This window comes from Lissotriton vulgaris, unplaced genomic scaffold (assembly GCF_964263255.1).
Source record: "Lissotriton vulgaris unplaced genomic scaffold, aLisVul1.2 SCAFFOLD_644, whole genome shotgun sequence".
In the NCBI taxonomy this organism is placed as follows: Eukaryota; Metazoa; Chordata; class Amphibia; order Caudata; family Salamandridae; genus Lissotriton; species Lissotriton vulgaris.
In genome coordinates, this window is record NW_028242183.1 from 885,785 (window position 1) to 903,687 (window position 17,903).

Below are 17,903 nucleotides of genomic sequence, written 5' to 3' on the forward strand. Positions count from 1 at the left end.
CGAAGGGAAGAAATCAATGGGGTAGTCTACCAGGGGAACTGATGACGACAGCAGAAGGGTTCCAATACCTGGGGGTTTATATTACGACAAATATCCCTCTCTCGTTCCAAAGAAACGTGGAGCGAATCATCGTGAACGCGGTGGCGGATATGGACCGCTGGGGACAGCTCCCTTTAACACTCTTGGGCAGGGCGGCCATGTATAAAATGGTTGTACTACCGAAATTTCTGTATGCCCTCCAAAACGAGTGCTATCCGCTACCAACTGCGGTCTTCACCAAGATCCATGCAGATTTGAGATCTTTCCTCTGGCTCGGCAAACAGGCGAGGGTGGCCCTGACCACACTACAAAGACACCAGTACAGCGGGGGAATCTCGCTTCCCAATTTGGAAGCCTATTATTGGGCAGAACACCTGACTCCAATCAATGAGTGGCTCCATGCGGCGGCAGATCACCCAACATATTCCCTAGAAAGAGCTAAGCTGGCGCCTAGAAATATACTGCGGTATCTCTATGGGGATTCGAGGGGAGCTCATCTTCTCCCTGCCACATCCATAACGCTAATGGCCTGGACGAAAGCTACAAAACGCATGGGATGGGACCAGAAACCTACACGGCAGACACAACTGTGGTATTGTCGCTGGCTACATGAGTTACATAAACTACGCGGATTCCAGAGATGGGACGACATTGGCATTTCCACCATTGGGGATGTAATAGCCAAGGGGGAACTAAAGTCGTTCAGGGCTCTCCAAACGTAGTTCGGGTTACACACCACGCAACATTTCAAATATGCACAGCTGCGCCATGCCTGGAAGGCCCAGAATATCTCGCTGCTGGATATTCCTGAGTATGCACCACTGGAGGGGAGGCTGCTCCAGGAGCACATGGTTGGACAGGCGGTGTCCCTCACATACAAAACACTGACGAACCATATGTTGGGTGACTTAACAAAACTTAGACATGTGTGGGAAGCGGAGGTAGGGGAGATGGAGGACCTGGACTGGGAGATAGTCTTGACACACCCCCGGGAAGTGGCCATCAAGTCCAGGCTGCAGCTGATCCAATTTAACTTTCTCCACAGAACATACTTTGACAGGGTACGTCTATACAAAATGGGGAAAATAGAGGAACCAAGATGCCTTAGATGTCGGCAGGAGGAGGGGGACTTCTTTCATACTGTATGGACCTGCACTGTAATACAGAAGTACTGGTCGCAGATCTTTCAGGAACTTGAAGAGGTCCTCGGGGCCCCCATCCCTATAGACCCCAAGCTGGCGCTGCTTGGTATGACGACCGAAGTGGACCTGACCCGCCCACTACTCATTTTCCTGGTCCTGGCATTGGTGGTTGCCAAACGGGATATTGCAAAACATTGGGGAGCGTCAGAACCCCCGGACCTAGAGGAGTGGAGGAGAGGTTTAGACCTGTATATGGCAGTGGAAAGGGTCACATACAAGGCGAGAGGTTGTCCCCGAAAATTTAGGAAAGTCTGGTCTAAATGGAGACAATATCATGGATTGGATGGGGGGTTATAGTGGGATGTGAGAGGGTAGAGGGATTGCGTCACAGCTTTTGACCGGTTGGGGTATAGGAGGGACTGAATGGACAAGCTTTCAACCGCAAGAGGAATAGAGGGTCACTGGTCATAGCAGGCTCTGAACAAATGTATGTACCTGGCTGATGGTGGGAGGGAAGAGGGAAGGGGAGGTATGCGAAAATTATACGTTTTTGTAATCTACCTGTATATTGCTGAATCCTAACTTGAGTTTTTCAACGTTTGACCACCATGGGACGAGGGAGGGGGGTGGGAGGGGGAAAGTTCAATACTTACAACAAAAAAGAAAAAGCGGAAACTTGGGAAGCCTAAGACTGATCATGGCTGGCAATCATGGGTGAAACTACTACACCGACAACGCATGCCGCCCGACCTCCGGGGTGTGGGATGAATGGCCGTGTATCTATCAGGGTGCGAGGTAATAACAGCCGATGTACACAGAGATTCGCTGACAGATTGTATACTGGCCCCTTGTGTATCTGCAATAAAAATAATTAAAAAAAAAAAAAAAAAAAAGGAATGGCCTGAATCGTCTCGAAGATTGGACCTCCCTACTGTAAACAAAGCTTACATGAAATAACCCTCTAAATGTTATTCTATGTACTGCAATGCGCCTGATTAACTTGAACAATGTTTACTCTTTTCACAATATTCACCACCTTAAGATGGCTGCCACGTCTGCACACCATGACTAGAGGTTTCACTTCCCCAGTCCTTTTTCACTGTTCACAGCCCAACCAGCTCTCACTTCTGCAGTCCATCATCGCTTTCTGCAGACCACATGATCCTTTTAAATAACTTGCCACACGCCAGTTCTCTAACACCAGAACCCCACCATCCGCCACAGCGCCGCCGACTTCTGCATGTAAGTAACCCGCACGCGCCGTTTCCTTTCACTCCAGTCCCACCATGCCCCTCTGGGTAATTGACTCCACTGAACTTTCTCCCCAGACCGAGTTATTACGCTCCCGATCCAGACCACTCTCCACGCTGGACAAGGCAGTACCGGTAATTATTCTACCAGTAGCACGCCATGCCGCTCACCCCCCTGGTCGCACTTGACCCTTTTTAATACTCAACCATTACTTTTCCAGATTCCTCCTATGTTCATGGTATCTGCTAATCCGATGATTTGCCTGTTGTAATACGCGTAGGTTTTAGTCTCTATTTTTGCCAGTCGCATGCTCCGTATTTATGTTCACCTGCACTTATAACGGTTGCGCCCTTCACTACATGACTGCCCCACGGAACCCGGTTCAGCCTCCGTCTATAATTGTGTTTTATGGTTTATAGACCTTCCCTGCCAACATTTCCGACCGATCTCACTCCGGTCACTGTGTCACATCGAAATTTGGAACACTTGTCTCCATCACTGCGCCTAAATAGTCTGTCCTCACGGTACTTGATAAATTGCTCCTCAATGCGCCGTTATTTTGTCATCACTGGCACTCAAATACACCCCCTCTTACACGATGAAGTCATTTCCCTAATGTCTTTCGCAATCCTGGACACTGAGTTCCACCATGCGCCGTTTTTCTCCACCACGAGCACATGAATATACTCTGTTTTAATGGAAGAGGTGAGGTTGCAAATTTCCAATACAACATGCCTAATTTCATGTAATTCTTCTCTCCCTTTTTCTCCTCCTTTTTCCCATGTAATGTATAAATGTATAGAATTGCGTTAAAAGGCAGTGTAATATTTAAAGACAACAATGACTATATTTTTGTCCTGATGATGATGCCCCTCATTTAACTTAGGCATCGAAACGTCGTCGACCAAAAAAAACCCTTATGCAATATGACATTTAAAATATTGTGAAATGCAATGGTGTGGTTACAACAATCTCTGTCTGTAACACTGACTACAAGTACACAGACATATTTTTGCTTTGCTCCTTTTACCATTCTGTTCGTTGTTTTGTCTGAATGTTGTGGGTCACGGCTGTGCCCACTTGTTATTAATGTGTTCATTCAGTTTTATTAAGAAAATTATTAAATAAATTCCTTGTCCGGCTGGACAAAAGACTTAACACTTATCAGGTGTGTGATTATTAGCTCAGTATACCATTGTGTCCACGAGTAGGGACCACTGTTTTTTGTAGCAGGGTTGAAGTGAGGGCACGGAGACTGGATCTGTGGTGACAGGTTCCCCCCCTTCTGGGCGTCTTCCTTTGCCTTGCTCGTGTCTCGGTGATGGTCCTCTTCCACCTTGTCCCGACAGAGCATGCGGAGACAAAACAATTCAGGATGTCAGGAAATTGTCCTCTGTGTTCAAATGCCCGTGGGGTCCCAGGGAGAGAGAGGAACACCGCTGATCAAGTGATATGTACAACGTCTAATTTACAGGGGTGGAGCGAGGAGATGTAGTGAGGAAAGCATGGTTTGGGGGGGTGGAATAGCGGGAGGACGGGAAAGGGTATTTACACGGTAGTCAGAGGTGAACGAAGTTGGGTATAAACTAGCGAGACGGGTTTCACCGCCTCCCCACCCAACCTGAAACCAGCTGATGTACCTGCTGTACCCACACTCCTCCTGGAGTGTGATCCGGCGGCTCGTGGGGACGTTGGCCTCCTGGGGCTCCAACACTCTCGCCCAGGCAGCTGGTCTCGCGGTACAGCAACCCTTCGCCTTGTGCCTCCTGGTTTCCACTCGCCTCCCAGCTCCGGTGATCTTCAGACTCTCTTCCTACTCCACTCGTCACGCCAAACTCCTCCGGAGTGATGTCACACCCCAGACTTTCTTCTTCCTCCTTTTTGGCCAATCCGACCATGGGCGCGTCATTCGGGGGGCGGACCTTCCTCTTCAGCACTGTATGCCCAGTTAAAGAAGCCGAGACCTAAATCTTCCTCTTGTGTTGGCCATAGAGATTGTTTGTCAACTCTCCATTCGTTCTGGTTAGGGGGGAGAGAGGGAGCAACCTCAGGATCCACAGTCCACCAGTCTAGGGTAGGAGGTCCCTTAGGTCCCCGTTCGTCCAGCCCGTTACACTCCTCCCCCCTGGATTCTCCCGATCGGGGAGAGAAATGGAACGTGACACGTAGTCTGCATTGCCATTCTCCCTACCCTTTTTGTGTTGTATCTCAAAAGAAAAGGGTTGTAGGAATAGGAACCGCCTTAGAACTCGTGGATTTTGTGATTTGTTCCTATACATCCACTGTAGTGGTGCGTGATGGGTAAAGAGAACAAAGTGTTGCCCTTCTAAATAATACTTCAATTCATCTATTGCCCACCGAATAGCAAGACATTCTCTTTCTACAGTGGTGTATTTGACTTCCCTAGGGTGTAGTTTCCAGCTAATAAAGAGGATGGGGTGTTCCAGATTGTCATCCCCTATTTGTGACTGTACAGTACAGCTCCCAGGCCAGTGTTAGATGCATCAGTGGCCAGGTAGAAGGGTTTCTTAAAATCGGGGGCGATTAGTACGGGACTGGTGGTTATAGCCGTTTTAAGGTTCTGGAATGCCTGTATTGCCTGGTCTGAGGGTTTCTGTATGTGTGAGGGTTTTGTGTCTTTTCTTAACGGGTCGGTGAGAGGGCTGGCCAGTTCACCGAAATTAGGTAAAAACCTCCTATAGTAGCCTATTAGCCCTAAAAATGCCCTCAAGTCCCAAATGGAGTGTGGGTATGGACTTAATTGAACCCCTTCCCCGTACCGCTAAAGGAAACACCTATGCCCTTGTAATTGTAGACTATAGCACCCGCTTCCCTGAGGCCTTTGCCCTGCGAGACCCCACCACCAAAAAGGTCACAGAAAAATTGTTGGAAATACAATCGGACACTCAAGACCACGCTTAAGAAGATGTCTGTGGAAAACAAAGATTGGGATCGATTACTACCTTTAGCATTGTATGTGTTGAGAGCACAGGTTCAAAGTAGCCTGGGATATTCAGCGTTTGAGCTCCTATATGGACGCCAACCCCATAGTCTTCTGAAAATCACGAAAGAAGCCTGGGAACGAGAGGACGAGAACGAACAACGGTCTCTCCTGGAATATACACAGCAACTGAAAAATAACTAGGAAAACTGAGAAACCTAGCTTACTCTAACTTAGAGAAGAGTCAGCAACGACAGGAGAAGTACTATAATCCGGGGAAAAAATGGAGAACTTTGTCCGTAGGAGATTGGGCCTTAGTATTGCTCCCATCCTCAACAAAGAAGCTCCAGAGTGAATGGCAGGGACCCTACCCCATCATTGAAACCTTGGGTAAAGGTACCTATAGACTGCAGATGTCGCCCTCCCGACAGCAATCCTTCACACATAAATCTCTTAAAGAAATGACTTGGGCGGCCCCTTCCTAAATCGGCATAGTGTGTACTGCCCATGGGTCCCAATACCTCTACACTTCATCAGCTGCCAATAAATTAGGAACTTACTACTGAAATGAAGAAGGAACCGATGGAGACCATACAACCATTCTCTGAAATGTTTTCAGACAGGCCTCGGAGAACACACTTAATTGAACACACTATTGAAACAGAGAAGGGGAAATGCGTCAAGCAGAAACTCTACAGAATTCCGGCAGCCAAGAGATAAGATGTTAAACGGGAGGTACAAGAAATGCTTACCATGCTCCATACCCACCCTCTCGAATGGGCTCCCGATTATAGGGAGGGTTTGGAGGGGTACTGCGGGGGGTTTGTACAAATTCCTTTTCTGGCATATTTCACAAGTGCTGCAATATTCACTGGCTTCCTTATATATACCTGTCCAGTAGAAGTGTTTAAGGATGTTTTGTGTAGTTTTCTTGGGCCCTGAATGACCTGCGGTCAGATGGGTGTGGGCATAAAAGAGAATTTGTTCCCTGAAGACCTTGGGCACTAATAATTGTCGAGGCTCATTAACCCTCCCTTCTCTATACAATAAGTCTTTTTCAATTATGAACCGAGGATAGGAGTTGCTAGGGGTTGTCAGGGCTATGTGGGCCAGTTCCCAAGCATTAAAGAGGGTAGGATCGTTAGATTGGGTAATTCTAAAATTGCGATCTAAGGTCCAGGCCTCAGTGGTTATGAGTGCAGCCCGGGGAATTTTCTTTTTGGTCTCGGACTGTTTCACTCCGGCTTGGAACAAAGACAGAAAGTTCGGATTATCTACCCCAATGATTAAATCCTCATGTAGGGATTCTACGGCTCCTACCTGTACGGTACATGGTGGTCTACCTATGGGATGTAAGGTTACCATGGCTAAGGGGTAGGGTTTCACGTCTCCATGGACGCATGTTATATATACAGTTTTTTGGGGGTGTATCTGTTGGGAATGTATTAGCCTTTTCTGTATGACGGACTGCCTACACCCCGAATCTAGCAACGCCCTTATACTCTTGCAATTGACATTAACACGTACGTAGAATGAGGGTCCCATTTCGGAGGTATACATCACTGCCATTGGTTCTTCCGCCGGTTTTCTACGAGGGCACATGCGGGCAAGGTGGCCCCATTCTCCACAATCAAAACACTGCGGTCCTCTCATTGGAGGTGGTTCAAGGCGGAGGGATCTATACTTTATTGGTTCAGTCCCAAATTTGTTCTTTTTCTCTGGTTTAGTGGCTAGGGTGGATTTGGATGTTTTGTTAGTCTCCCATAACAGAGCACAAGGTTTAGCCTGGGTATAATTAGCAGCCATCTCTATGGCTTGAGCCGGGGTCAGTCCTGAATGCTGCTTTATCCATCGTTGAGTCCCATAAGGGAGAGCCTCCATAAACTACTCTAGGTAGATCCTGTTCATAATATCCTCTTTGCTACTGCTCTCAGGTCTTAGCCATTTGTACCGGGCACTTTTCAGGCGGAAGAACAGGGTTTTTGGGTTCTCTCCTTGTATCCCTTTCTCCCTTCTAAATCTAACCCGATACGCTTCTGCGTCGAGTCCTAAGTGATCAAGAATTATAGCCTTTATATCTTGATAGGGTGAATCCCCGGCTGCGTTTGCGACCTGGTAGGCCGCTTGTTCCTCGCCTGACAATAATGGCGCGAGAAAGTAAGGCCACTTTTCCTCGGGCCAACTACAGGCCCTTGCAGCTCTTTAAAAATTAGTCAGGAAAGCGTCCGGGTCTTCCCCAGCTACATACTTTTGCAGTGACACTCCTGATGGGTGGGGTACTGGCGCTCTTCTTTCTACCATGGGAGGAGCTCCAGGGGCCTGTATTGCTTTTTGCAGTTCCTCTAACTGTGCGGATATGGTGTTTTTGAAGACCTCCCGGTCTGCATCAGCCAACGTCATCTGACTTTCAATGACCCACTCCAACTTCTCCTGCCCCTTTATTAGATGCTGGATGATTTGGTCCATCTTGAGTGACAGGATGGAAGTGGCAGATCCCACTTCTGACACCAGTTGTGGCGGGGTTGAAGTGAGGGCACGGAGACTGTATCTTGCTAGGTAAGGTTTTATTTTAGTAAATGTCCTTTTACTCCTCGAGGTGAGTCTTTCCCGGTAAAAGGCTGCGGGATCCGTGGTGACAGGTTCCCCCCCTTCTGGGTGTCTTACTTTGCCTTGCTCATTGTAGAAAGGTGGATATCTGACTATATGGTTACCCCAACTTTTTGCCTAGTGTTTAGCTGGTTTTCGACTTAGTTGGCCTGGGATCCTGCTAATCAGGGCCCCAGGCTATCTGCTCTCACTGTAAAATGGACTCCATGTACTTTAGGTACATATCCAATTGGATATTGGGTCACCTTATGAGCCCCTGTATAGTGTAGCATAGGTACCAAGGGCATAGGTGCATCCAAGGCCTACCAGGGGCTGCAGCATGAATTATGCCACCCCTGGCTGGCCATCCAAACTTACACAACTGGCTGATCACTCAGCTGGGGCAAGGTGTGTAATCACCCATTGCTTAGCTATAGTATTCCTGTATCTAACCTTATATATAGACACATATGCACCTATCAGCCTATGGCAGGCCTTGACAATCGTGAAGGCAGAGTGCTTGGTTTTATGTGAGATGGTGCTCAGGCATGAGTTGAGCCTGTCTGCAGCTTTCCGAACCATGTCCTTATAGCTGTTCTATGATATAGCCATACCATATACTCTTAAGTGCATTAAATTCCTCGCTGTTAATGCTAACTTTGGTTTGGCTTTATCGAAGCATGTCGTGTAAGGTGTCATACGCTTTGGAATACTACCCCCTCGCCAGTTCTGAAGACGGGGGTAGCATTCCACCCTTCTAGAGGGAGAAGACATGTAGTTGTAGCTTTATCCGGTTAAAGTTAAACAGAGCCTCAGCATCACAAAATGGATTCTGCTGCCACAGACACAAGTCTGACCTCCTGCAGATGGGAGCCCTTCCAGCGAGGGAGGCCTGGACAATAGATTTCCTGCCTTGGGAGGTGCTAGCACCTCCCCAGACAGGCTATAGTGTATCGGGGTAGGGTGGGTTGAATGAAATGAGACACTGCCTGGGGCACACAAGGTGCTCTATGCATAGCCCGGTTCAAACCAGTTGCTGGGGCACTCCAGCCCCAGCTCTGGCGCAAAACTGGACAAAGGGAAAGGGGTGTAACCACCCCCTTCCCTGGTCCCACCCATAGGAGGGACCTAGCAGGTAATCCAGCCCCTTTAATCAGTATAAAGCTAGGAGCTGCGTCTAGAGACTTTAGATTATACTGAACTGAAACTCTGAAATGAAACTCTGGACCTTCGACATTCTACTGCAATTAGAACACTGAAGAATCTCCCTTGTGGTCAAGGAGTGACCACCTTGTGCAAACAGGCACAACCTAGCGAATTGCCGGTTTGCTTTGTTCACGCTCCCGAAGGATCCCGACGACTCTGCTTCACAGGACTGGACTTCCAGACTTCTCCGACGCAGACCCACACCTCCAGCAAAGCTGAGCCCCGTGGCGGACACGAAAAACGTGGGACCGGACACCTGGCCATTTTGCTCTTTGCTAAATTGTGCAGCTTCTGAGGCATCCTCGAAGTTGTGCATTGGGACTTGAGAAGCCCCAACCCAGGGTCATGAGTGCACCGAAGCTCATCCTCCACACTCTACGAGTGCCGCGTGGGGCCTGCTCTTGCATTCCTCTCGACGAGTCTTCGCGGTTGCTAGCCCGCTGGCTAGTGGCCATCTTGAAGACTCCATTTTGAAACAACGCTGCTTGCCTGGTTGCTCTTGCTTTCCTGTAAAGGGGAAGCTCTACAGGCTTTAATGGTCTGTACAAGAAGCCGATCTTCACTTCCTGCGTGGGGTGCCTTTGCCAAGGCTTGTTGACTCCAATCCAGAAGCCGACACGCCAACAACGAGAGCCTTCATAGGACAGTCCGTATCCAGCTCCATCGACACCTCCTGGTCCACGTGGCTGCAGAGACAAGCTTCACTTCTTCACCTGTATGCAGCTCGACATCGACTGGTTCCTTCCTGGTTCCTTCCTGGTCACTGGCTAGTGACCCAGACTCTGTCCCTCTGCTTTCAGGCTCTTCACTTCTCCGATCCACAATTGGATCCATCCGGACATCTGCTTCCTGGTCGCCTTCAGCATATTCTTGCAGCTCTCGATAGGAATCGACGATGAAACCCGACACGACTTCACACCTATGCACCCGGCTTCCCTGGGTGTGGTAACTCGAGTACTCTGGTGCTCCCGTGTGTAATAACTATCCAAGTGTCCTGTTTTAACTGGGTTTCCCCGCAAGTCCACCCGGACTGTCCGAAATCAACTAGTTTCTAACTTCTATGTTCCCATTGAAAATCTATGAGAACTGGTGTGTGTGTTTAGACACTGCACACGCATCCTGTGAGACTCCTACATCCTAACCTGTGGTTGTTCAGTGTAGTCCCAGTGATTCCCTAGGCCCTAGGCCTGAAGTGGTTCTTATACCACTTATTTAGTATGTGGTTCGTGAGGCCCCGAGGGCAGAATTGTATTTGTGCAACTTATAGTATGCTTATTGAGTCACTTGTGCTGTATCTCGAACTCTGACCTCATAAAGAGTGCAGAGGGGTTGTGTTAGTAATAAATACATATATATTTGATATATACCTGTGTGGTGTCCTTTCATTTGGTATTCAAGGGGTTATTATTGGTAAAACAATTGGCTTCACATGCTCTCTGACGTATTAGCCTAAGACTGCTTTGTCCATGCTACCACTAGGATAGCTGGTCTATAAGGTTGACTTTACAACCATCACCATAAGGGTTGTTTGGACTGATACAGGGTGCCCACTAGAATAGTGGACATTACATATCAGGCCAACTTCTCACACTTGTGTCTCGGTGATGGTCCTCTTCCACCTCGTCCCGACAGAGCATGCTGAGACAAAACAATTCAGGATGTCTGGACATTGTCCTCTGTGTTCAAATGCCCGTGGGGTCCCAGGGAGTGAGAGGAGCACCGCTGATCAAGTGATATGTACAACGTCTTATTTACAGGGGTGGAGCCAGGAGCAGTAGTGAGGAAAGGGTGGTTTTGGGGGGGGGGGAATAGCGGGAGGACGGGAAAAGGTATTTACACGGTAGTCAGAGGTGAACGAAGTTGGTTATAAACTAGCAAGACAGGTTTCCCCGCCTCCCGACCCAACCTGAAACCCTCTGACGTACTTGCTGAAGCCACACTCCTCCTGGAGCGTGGCCCGGCGGCCGGCGGCTCGTGGGGACGTTGGGCTCCTGGCGCTCCAACACTCTCGCCCAGGCAGCTCGTCTCGCTGTACAGCAACCCTTCTCCTTGCGCCTCCTGGTTTCCACTCGCCTCCCAGCTCCGGTGATCTTCAGACTCTCTTCCTACTCCACTCGTCACGCCAAACTCCTCCGGGGTGATGTCACACCCCAAACCTTCTTCTTCCTCCTTTTTGGCCAATCCGACCATGGGCGCGTCATTCAGGGGCAGACCTTCCTCTTCAGCACTGTACGCCCAGTTAAAGGAGCCGAGACCTAAATCTTCCTCTTGTGTCGGCCATAGAGATTGCTTGTCGACTCTCCATTCGTTCTGGTTAGGGGGAGAGAGGGGGCAACATCAGGATCCACAGTCCACCTGTCTAGGGTAGGAGGTCCCTTAAGGTCCCCGTTCGTCCAACCCGTTACAGTACAATATAGCTAACCTGACCAAACAGTGAACATGATAACAGTAGTTCATCACAAACCAACATCAGTGCAACCCCAAGCCTCAGAGTCAAGAAGAACTGAAGTGCCTGTCACCTCTGTAAAACCCTGAAAAAATGAAACAAGCCATTGGCAATGTTGAAGTGGCAAATAGAGCATGTGTCACAGTCAACCATACCCACACAGAAAACCCTTTATTTAGCAAGGACACTGACAAGGCAGACAACAGGAGTAACTGTCTTTATTCACATATTACAAAGATAGGCACCAAAAGTAGACAAGAGCAAGGTCAGTGGCTAGTACAAAGTACAGATGAGGTACATGAGAGCCGGTACAAGGAAGGGGCAAACAGCAAGGCCAGTGGCCAGTCCAAGGTACAGAGTAGTTACATGAGATCCCGCAGAGGGAAGGGGCAAACAGCAGTGAACATCAAGGTCAGTGGCCAGTCCAAGGTACAGAGTAGGTGCATCAGATCCTGCATAGGGAAGGGGAAAACAGCAAGGTCTGTGGCCAGTCCAAGGTGCAGAGTAAGTACATGAGATTCTGCACAGGGAATGGGTGAGACTGTACCCTGCCATGGTCAGCAACACAGTTAGGGGGATCACAATAGCAGTCCAGGCACCGCTGTGGGAGAGAGAGATGTGTGAGGGGGACTTCCACTCAGACCTGGCTGTCAGTCCGACTGGGAGATGGCTGAGTGTCGGGGACAGTTGGAGGACTGGACCGGGGTGAGAGAGGCACAGCTGAGGTAGAGGCATCAGTGGCAATGGAAGCCGGAGGGCTGCTTCGACCAGGTGATGTGGGGGCACGTGGAGGAGGAGTCATGCTGCTGGAGACCCAGTGTGGGTGGGAGATTGTGGAGGGGTGCCTTTCCACTTCTTGGGGATCCTAAATGGCTTCCCTGTCTTGGGATTAGTGGTAAGTGGGGCGGACACAACAAGCACACTCACCACCAAAGCTGCATCAGGTGCAGCCGGTGGCCCTTCCTCTGGGGACCTGCTGGATCCAGCGGTACGCTTGGCCTGGCCTTGCCTTTGCCCCTCCATCCCCTGTTTACCAGGTGTACCTCCTACAGTGCCCTCCTTTCCCTGCTTCACAGGGCTCTGGATGGGAGTCAAGGTCGTGGGTGAATCACCCTTAGAGCTCTTTTTATGTGTACTCTTAGCGGGCCCAGCTTCTCAGTGGGCACTGCAACTGTCTTCTTGTCTTTGCAAGACCCTTTTAGGACAGGAGAGTCCTTGGCTGAGGAGGCCTCTGAAGCATGTGAGCCTGAAGCCTGCTTCTGGGCTATATGGCCCTGGGTGCCGCCTGAAGGGCTTATGCCTTTGTGCTCTGGGGTGGCTTTAGTTTTCTGTGGGGATGGTGTCTGCGCCCTGGACCTCTTGGGCTGCTGCTGTTGTGTGCTGCGTGTGCTGTATCTTGCCTCTGTGGTGTGTGGTCACTATCATCAGATGTAGCCACTGGCAGGGGGGTGGCCAAAGGGGCTGGGACTGAACTCCGAGATTTTGCCAGTTGAATGGCTGCCGTCACTGCGTAGGACAAAGACTGGACAGTCGGTGTAGTCCACCCACGTCTGAATGAATGCCCTCCATGAAAGTAACTACCTGTGCCAACTTTTTGTTGTGGTCTAGGAAGGCATTGATGAGAGTTGTTTGGCCCACACACAGCTGGCGCAAAAGGTCCACAGACTCAGTACTGATGGCAGCAGGGGGGACAGGGGCAGGGTCAGCAGTGCCTGGGGTGAAGGACACTCTTCCCTCCTTACTGGTGCGGAGACGGCCAGTACTAGTGGAAGTAGGTTGGAGGGTGGGCACAGGACGCTGTGTGGTGTAAGAGGAGACAGAGTTCCCGCTCCCTGTATCCGCCAACATAGATGCTTCACCATTGCGGTCAGATGACATTGAGGTTGCTGTCTATGGCTGTGATTCCTCAAGAAGACTCCTGTCCCCCTCCGAGGCACCGGTCACATCAGTGTCACTGTGCTCGTGTGTAGCATTCATGCTTGATGCCTCACCACTGGTGTCCGTCCTCTGTCCTTCCGTGCCCACGGGAGATGCTGCAAGAGATAGAGACGTAGGGTCAGTTCAGTGGCATCCAAACAACCATCATATGCAAGAAAAGTACTAAACAAGATGATGGTATCCCCATGTTGTACACCACCCTGTGCAGTAACATTGTGCAACCTCAATTGAAACCTCGAATTTTGTGTGTCATCATTCAAACGTGGCATAAGCAAGCCATGTGATGACCACACTGCCAAATAGCCTGCCGGTGGCTCGGTTTAACCAGACACACAAATCCTCTGAGCACACCTAGGGCCCTGAGGAGGGCAAAGATGTACCTCCAAACATGTTGCCACTGTCACATCTGGAGGGCGCAGAAGGGAACAACACAGATACAGACTCTAACATAACAGTCCACTATGACCATAACCTTATGCCATCCACTATGTCGTACTTTGGGGCACAACTACAGTTGCACATTGGTGTCAGATGTCTAGTCCTCACAATTCTGACGTCAGGCAATGCACACATTGAGGAAAGCACACTCAGATGATGCACACTGCAGTTCCCTTCCATGGGATGTCCCTGACTACCACAATTCAGACGATGCCAGAAAGCCACGACTCAGAATGCAAAGTCAAGGGCCATTACTCAAATGACATGATAAAGTACAGGTAGGGCAAATGCATGACAGCTGCACACAACACAGAGGCTACTTACAAGTCACTACAGCACACTACCAACATCACGGAGCCCAGCGCTGGCCCAGGCTGTGAACACAAGCAGTCACTCACAACCGAAGTCACCCTTCCCAGAATTCTCAACCCCAGCTTGCTGCTGATGCTCCTTCAAACGTGCATCCAGCTCAGGCTGTGTCACAGCTAAGATGCGGGCCATTAGTGGTGTGATGCTCCTGCGTGCCAACCTGCCAGTCTGAGGGAGCAGCCCCAGCGTCATCTCTGCCACGTTCTTGCTCAGCCGGCAGATGTCATCTCACCTCTTGTGGCAGTGTGTGTGTCGTTGGTTGAAGAGACCCAGAGCCCCCACCTTGCGTGCAATGGCCCTCCACACAGCCTTACGTTGGTGGACTTTGAGCTGCAGGCATGGGAGACAAGAGGGGGGAAAAAATCAGTGACATAGTGTTATGTACCACTATCTCTCAGTACAGGAGCATGACACTAACTCAGCCAAACCTCACAGATATATCAAGCAGAGACAATACTGCATCTCACATGGCACATTAGCATGGGAGACTCATACGAAAATGCATGCAGGTATGAGGGTGGACACAGTACCGCCCATCTCGTACACATGCAAGATGCCAGCACAGATAGCTATGTGTAGGCTGCCCACATGTACTATTCAGTATGAGGGTGAGCAAGACATACATTACGTTTCAATATATGTTTAGGGGCAGACTCGCTGCGTCCAACACTGCGCAGCCAACAATGTCCTTGCCCTGTGAATGGCTCACTGGGTCATGGAGGTCACACCGAGGGACATGAACTTACAATCCCACACCCTTCTCACAAGGCCTGTCGTGTGCAATCTACAGGGCTGAGATGGCTTTTTGATGGAGAGTCCAGCAAACCAGACATGTGTTACACTCAGTGATGTGTCCTTGTCAGATTGGGCAGTGACTGTGCAGGCCAGGTGGGATCACACTGAGGTCCAACGTGGGGAATCAGAAATGTCACATGAAGGGACAATTTGAGAGCGAAAACAGTGCCTACACATGCCAGTCTCAACACATGCTGGTGAGAATGGAAGGGGCTGTGCAAAAAAGTACAATCTGATGTGTCATAGGTGAATGACCACCAAGAATGTCACCCTCTGTTATTAAAGTCCTAAGCATACTGCTGAGCCATGGATGATGCACATTTTGTGCCAGGCACAATTCCATCACTACCCTCTGGACATAAATCCTTGCTAAGGCCACAGATGAGCCTGTGAAGGACATCAGGGACCCCCACATCCATTCACACAAGCAATTACTGTCCTGACACCTGCATTACCAACTTGCTGCGTCACTGTATGGCTGACAGGACAATACATATTACTCCATCTTGATGTGCAGGCAGGGAAACGTGTGAAATAGGCTACACACCCTTTTCCCCCTGGAGACAGCATGCCAGGCAGTGCATGACACAACCCCACACTCTCAGGCATATACTGCAGTAGGTCAACTTCATGTGTGCCCCCCCTGCACTCTCACTTCCACTTTGAAAGACTTACTACGACATTTGTAGGACCATATAGCCTTGCATACTGTGTGAGCACCTCGTCCACCAGAACCTCCAGCTCCTCGGTGGTGAAGGGACTGGCCCAGATCTTCTCAGTCCTCGCCATCACTGTGTCCAGGAGACAGGAGCAGCAGCAGTTGGTGTTGAGGGGTGGCAGGCAGCAAGCCCCGGAGACAGCAGCTGCAGCAGTTGGTGTTGAGGGGTGGCAGGCAGCAGGCCCTGGAAACAGCAGCAGAAGCAGTTGGTGTTGAGGGGTGTCAGGCAGCAGGCCCTGGAGACAGCAGCAGCAGCAGTTGAAGGTGGGGGTGGCAGGGAGCAGGCTCTGTGAGCTGTGGAAATGTGGGGCTCTCTCCTACACATATATAGCCCCCCTGGGGTAGTTTCAGTGGTTCTAGGCTGCTGCAATTGGTGTTCAAGGTCAGCCTTTTTCAATGCATCCAATGACTGGCTCCGCAGTGGCGGTGCATGCCTACCGCAATTTTCAAAATTGCATTAGTCTACCGCAATTGCGGTTCCCATTCGCTGTAAGAACATGGTCCATGGCGGTGACACACCGCAGGGACCAGCCGATCGCTACCGCGGTCATGCATCTCTCATTTGCATCCAATGACTGGCTCCGCGGTGGCGGAGCACACCTACTGTGATTTTCAAAATTGCATTATTCCTCCGCGATTGCGGTTTCCATTGGCTGTAATGGCATGGGCCATGGCGGTGACACACCCCAGGGGCCAGGTGTTCTCTACCGCAATATTTATGCCATACATTGCTATGAATGACTGTGGTTTGGGTGGCAGAGCATGCCAACCGCCATTTGACCATGTGCATATGCCTATCACTACCGCGGTTGTGTTTTGGACATTGGTGGTGACACACCCCAGGGGCCAGGCAGTAGTTACCGCGATATGTGTGCCATACATTGCTATGATTGACCATGATTTGGGTGTCAGATCACCTTGACAGCACCTACGAACAAGTCATGCAGTGTGAATGGCCAATGGCCAATTCTCAACAGTGCACAGTAGACACATGAATCATGGCACTAGATTGTGCACTCAATGGCAATTTAACCTTTACCCCACTTCTGACTACACATGCCATGTTGTTGTATGTGATTAGAAACACTGGCATGTACTCACTCACATATCACTTGTGATTTAGATGGGCATGTACACAGAACAGTGTTGTAATGAACTCTCCAATGGGCACATATGTCAATGTGTGATAGAGCTAAGCAACTCACAGTGATGAATGTCTTATTACACAATGTACAGATTTGACTGTCTACTTTTCTTGGCTCATGCACATACTTGTCAATAAACGCACAGTCTTGGGTCATTGTGTGGTTGATGTGTGCCCTGAGTGACTTACGCAAGCAGGTGTGGCAGGTACAGCAGCTAGGTAGGAGACAGTAGTGTGGCAGTTTCACACGTATGCTGTTGGTGCTACTCTCAGGGCTGCCCATGCAAGATGTGGCCATATCCCTTTGGGCATTCACATAGTCGGATGTTGTTTGTGAGATGCTAACTGTGTAAAAAGTGGACAGGTGTACTTATGGTGTAGCTGAAGCTGTCCCTACAGGTAAGATGTGTTGTCAGCTGGACTGTGATGCTAGTCATTGTTGCCGTTGTGTCAGTCAAAATGTAAGATTACGGACACATCTCCTGGTGGATTGCATTGACCTGTGTCCACTTTCATATCACCTAGGAGGAGCCCAAATGTGCATCGTCCCTTCACAGTCCTGGCAGCAGACATGGAGGATGAGGAGGTCATACAGAAATTCTGTCTGGATCGAGACACCCTCCAAGACCTATGTGCTATGTTGGAGCCCACCTGCAGCCCCGTAGGACATGTCCGGGTACATTCACACCATCGTCTAAACTGATGGCGGCCCTGCATTTTTTTTTTCTTCTGGATCATTCCAGTACACGGTGTCCATCACAGGTGGGATATTGTGAGAAGTTGGCCTGGCATATGATGTCCACTATTCTAGTAGGCACCTTGCACTAGTCCAAACGACCCTTATTGAATGTAGCTTTAATGTCAACCTTTATAGAAAGCTATCCTAGTGG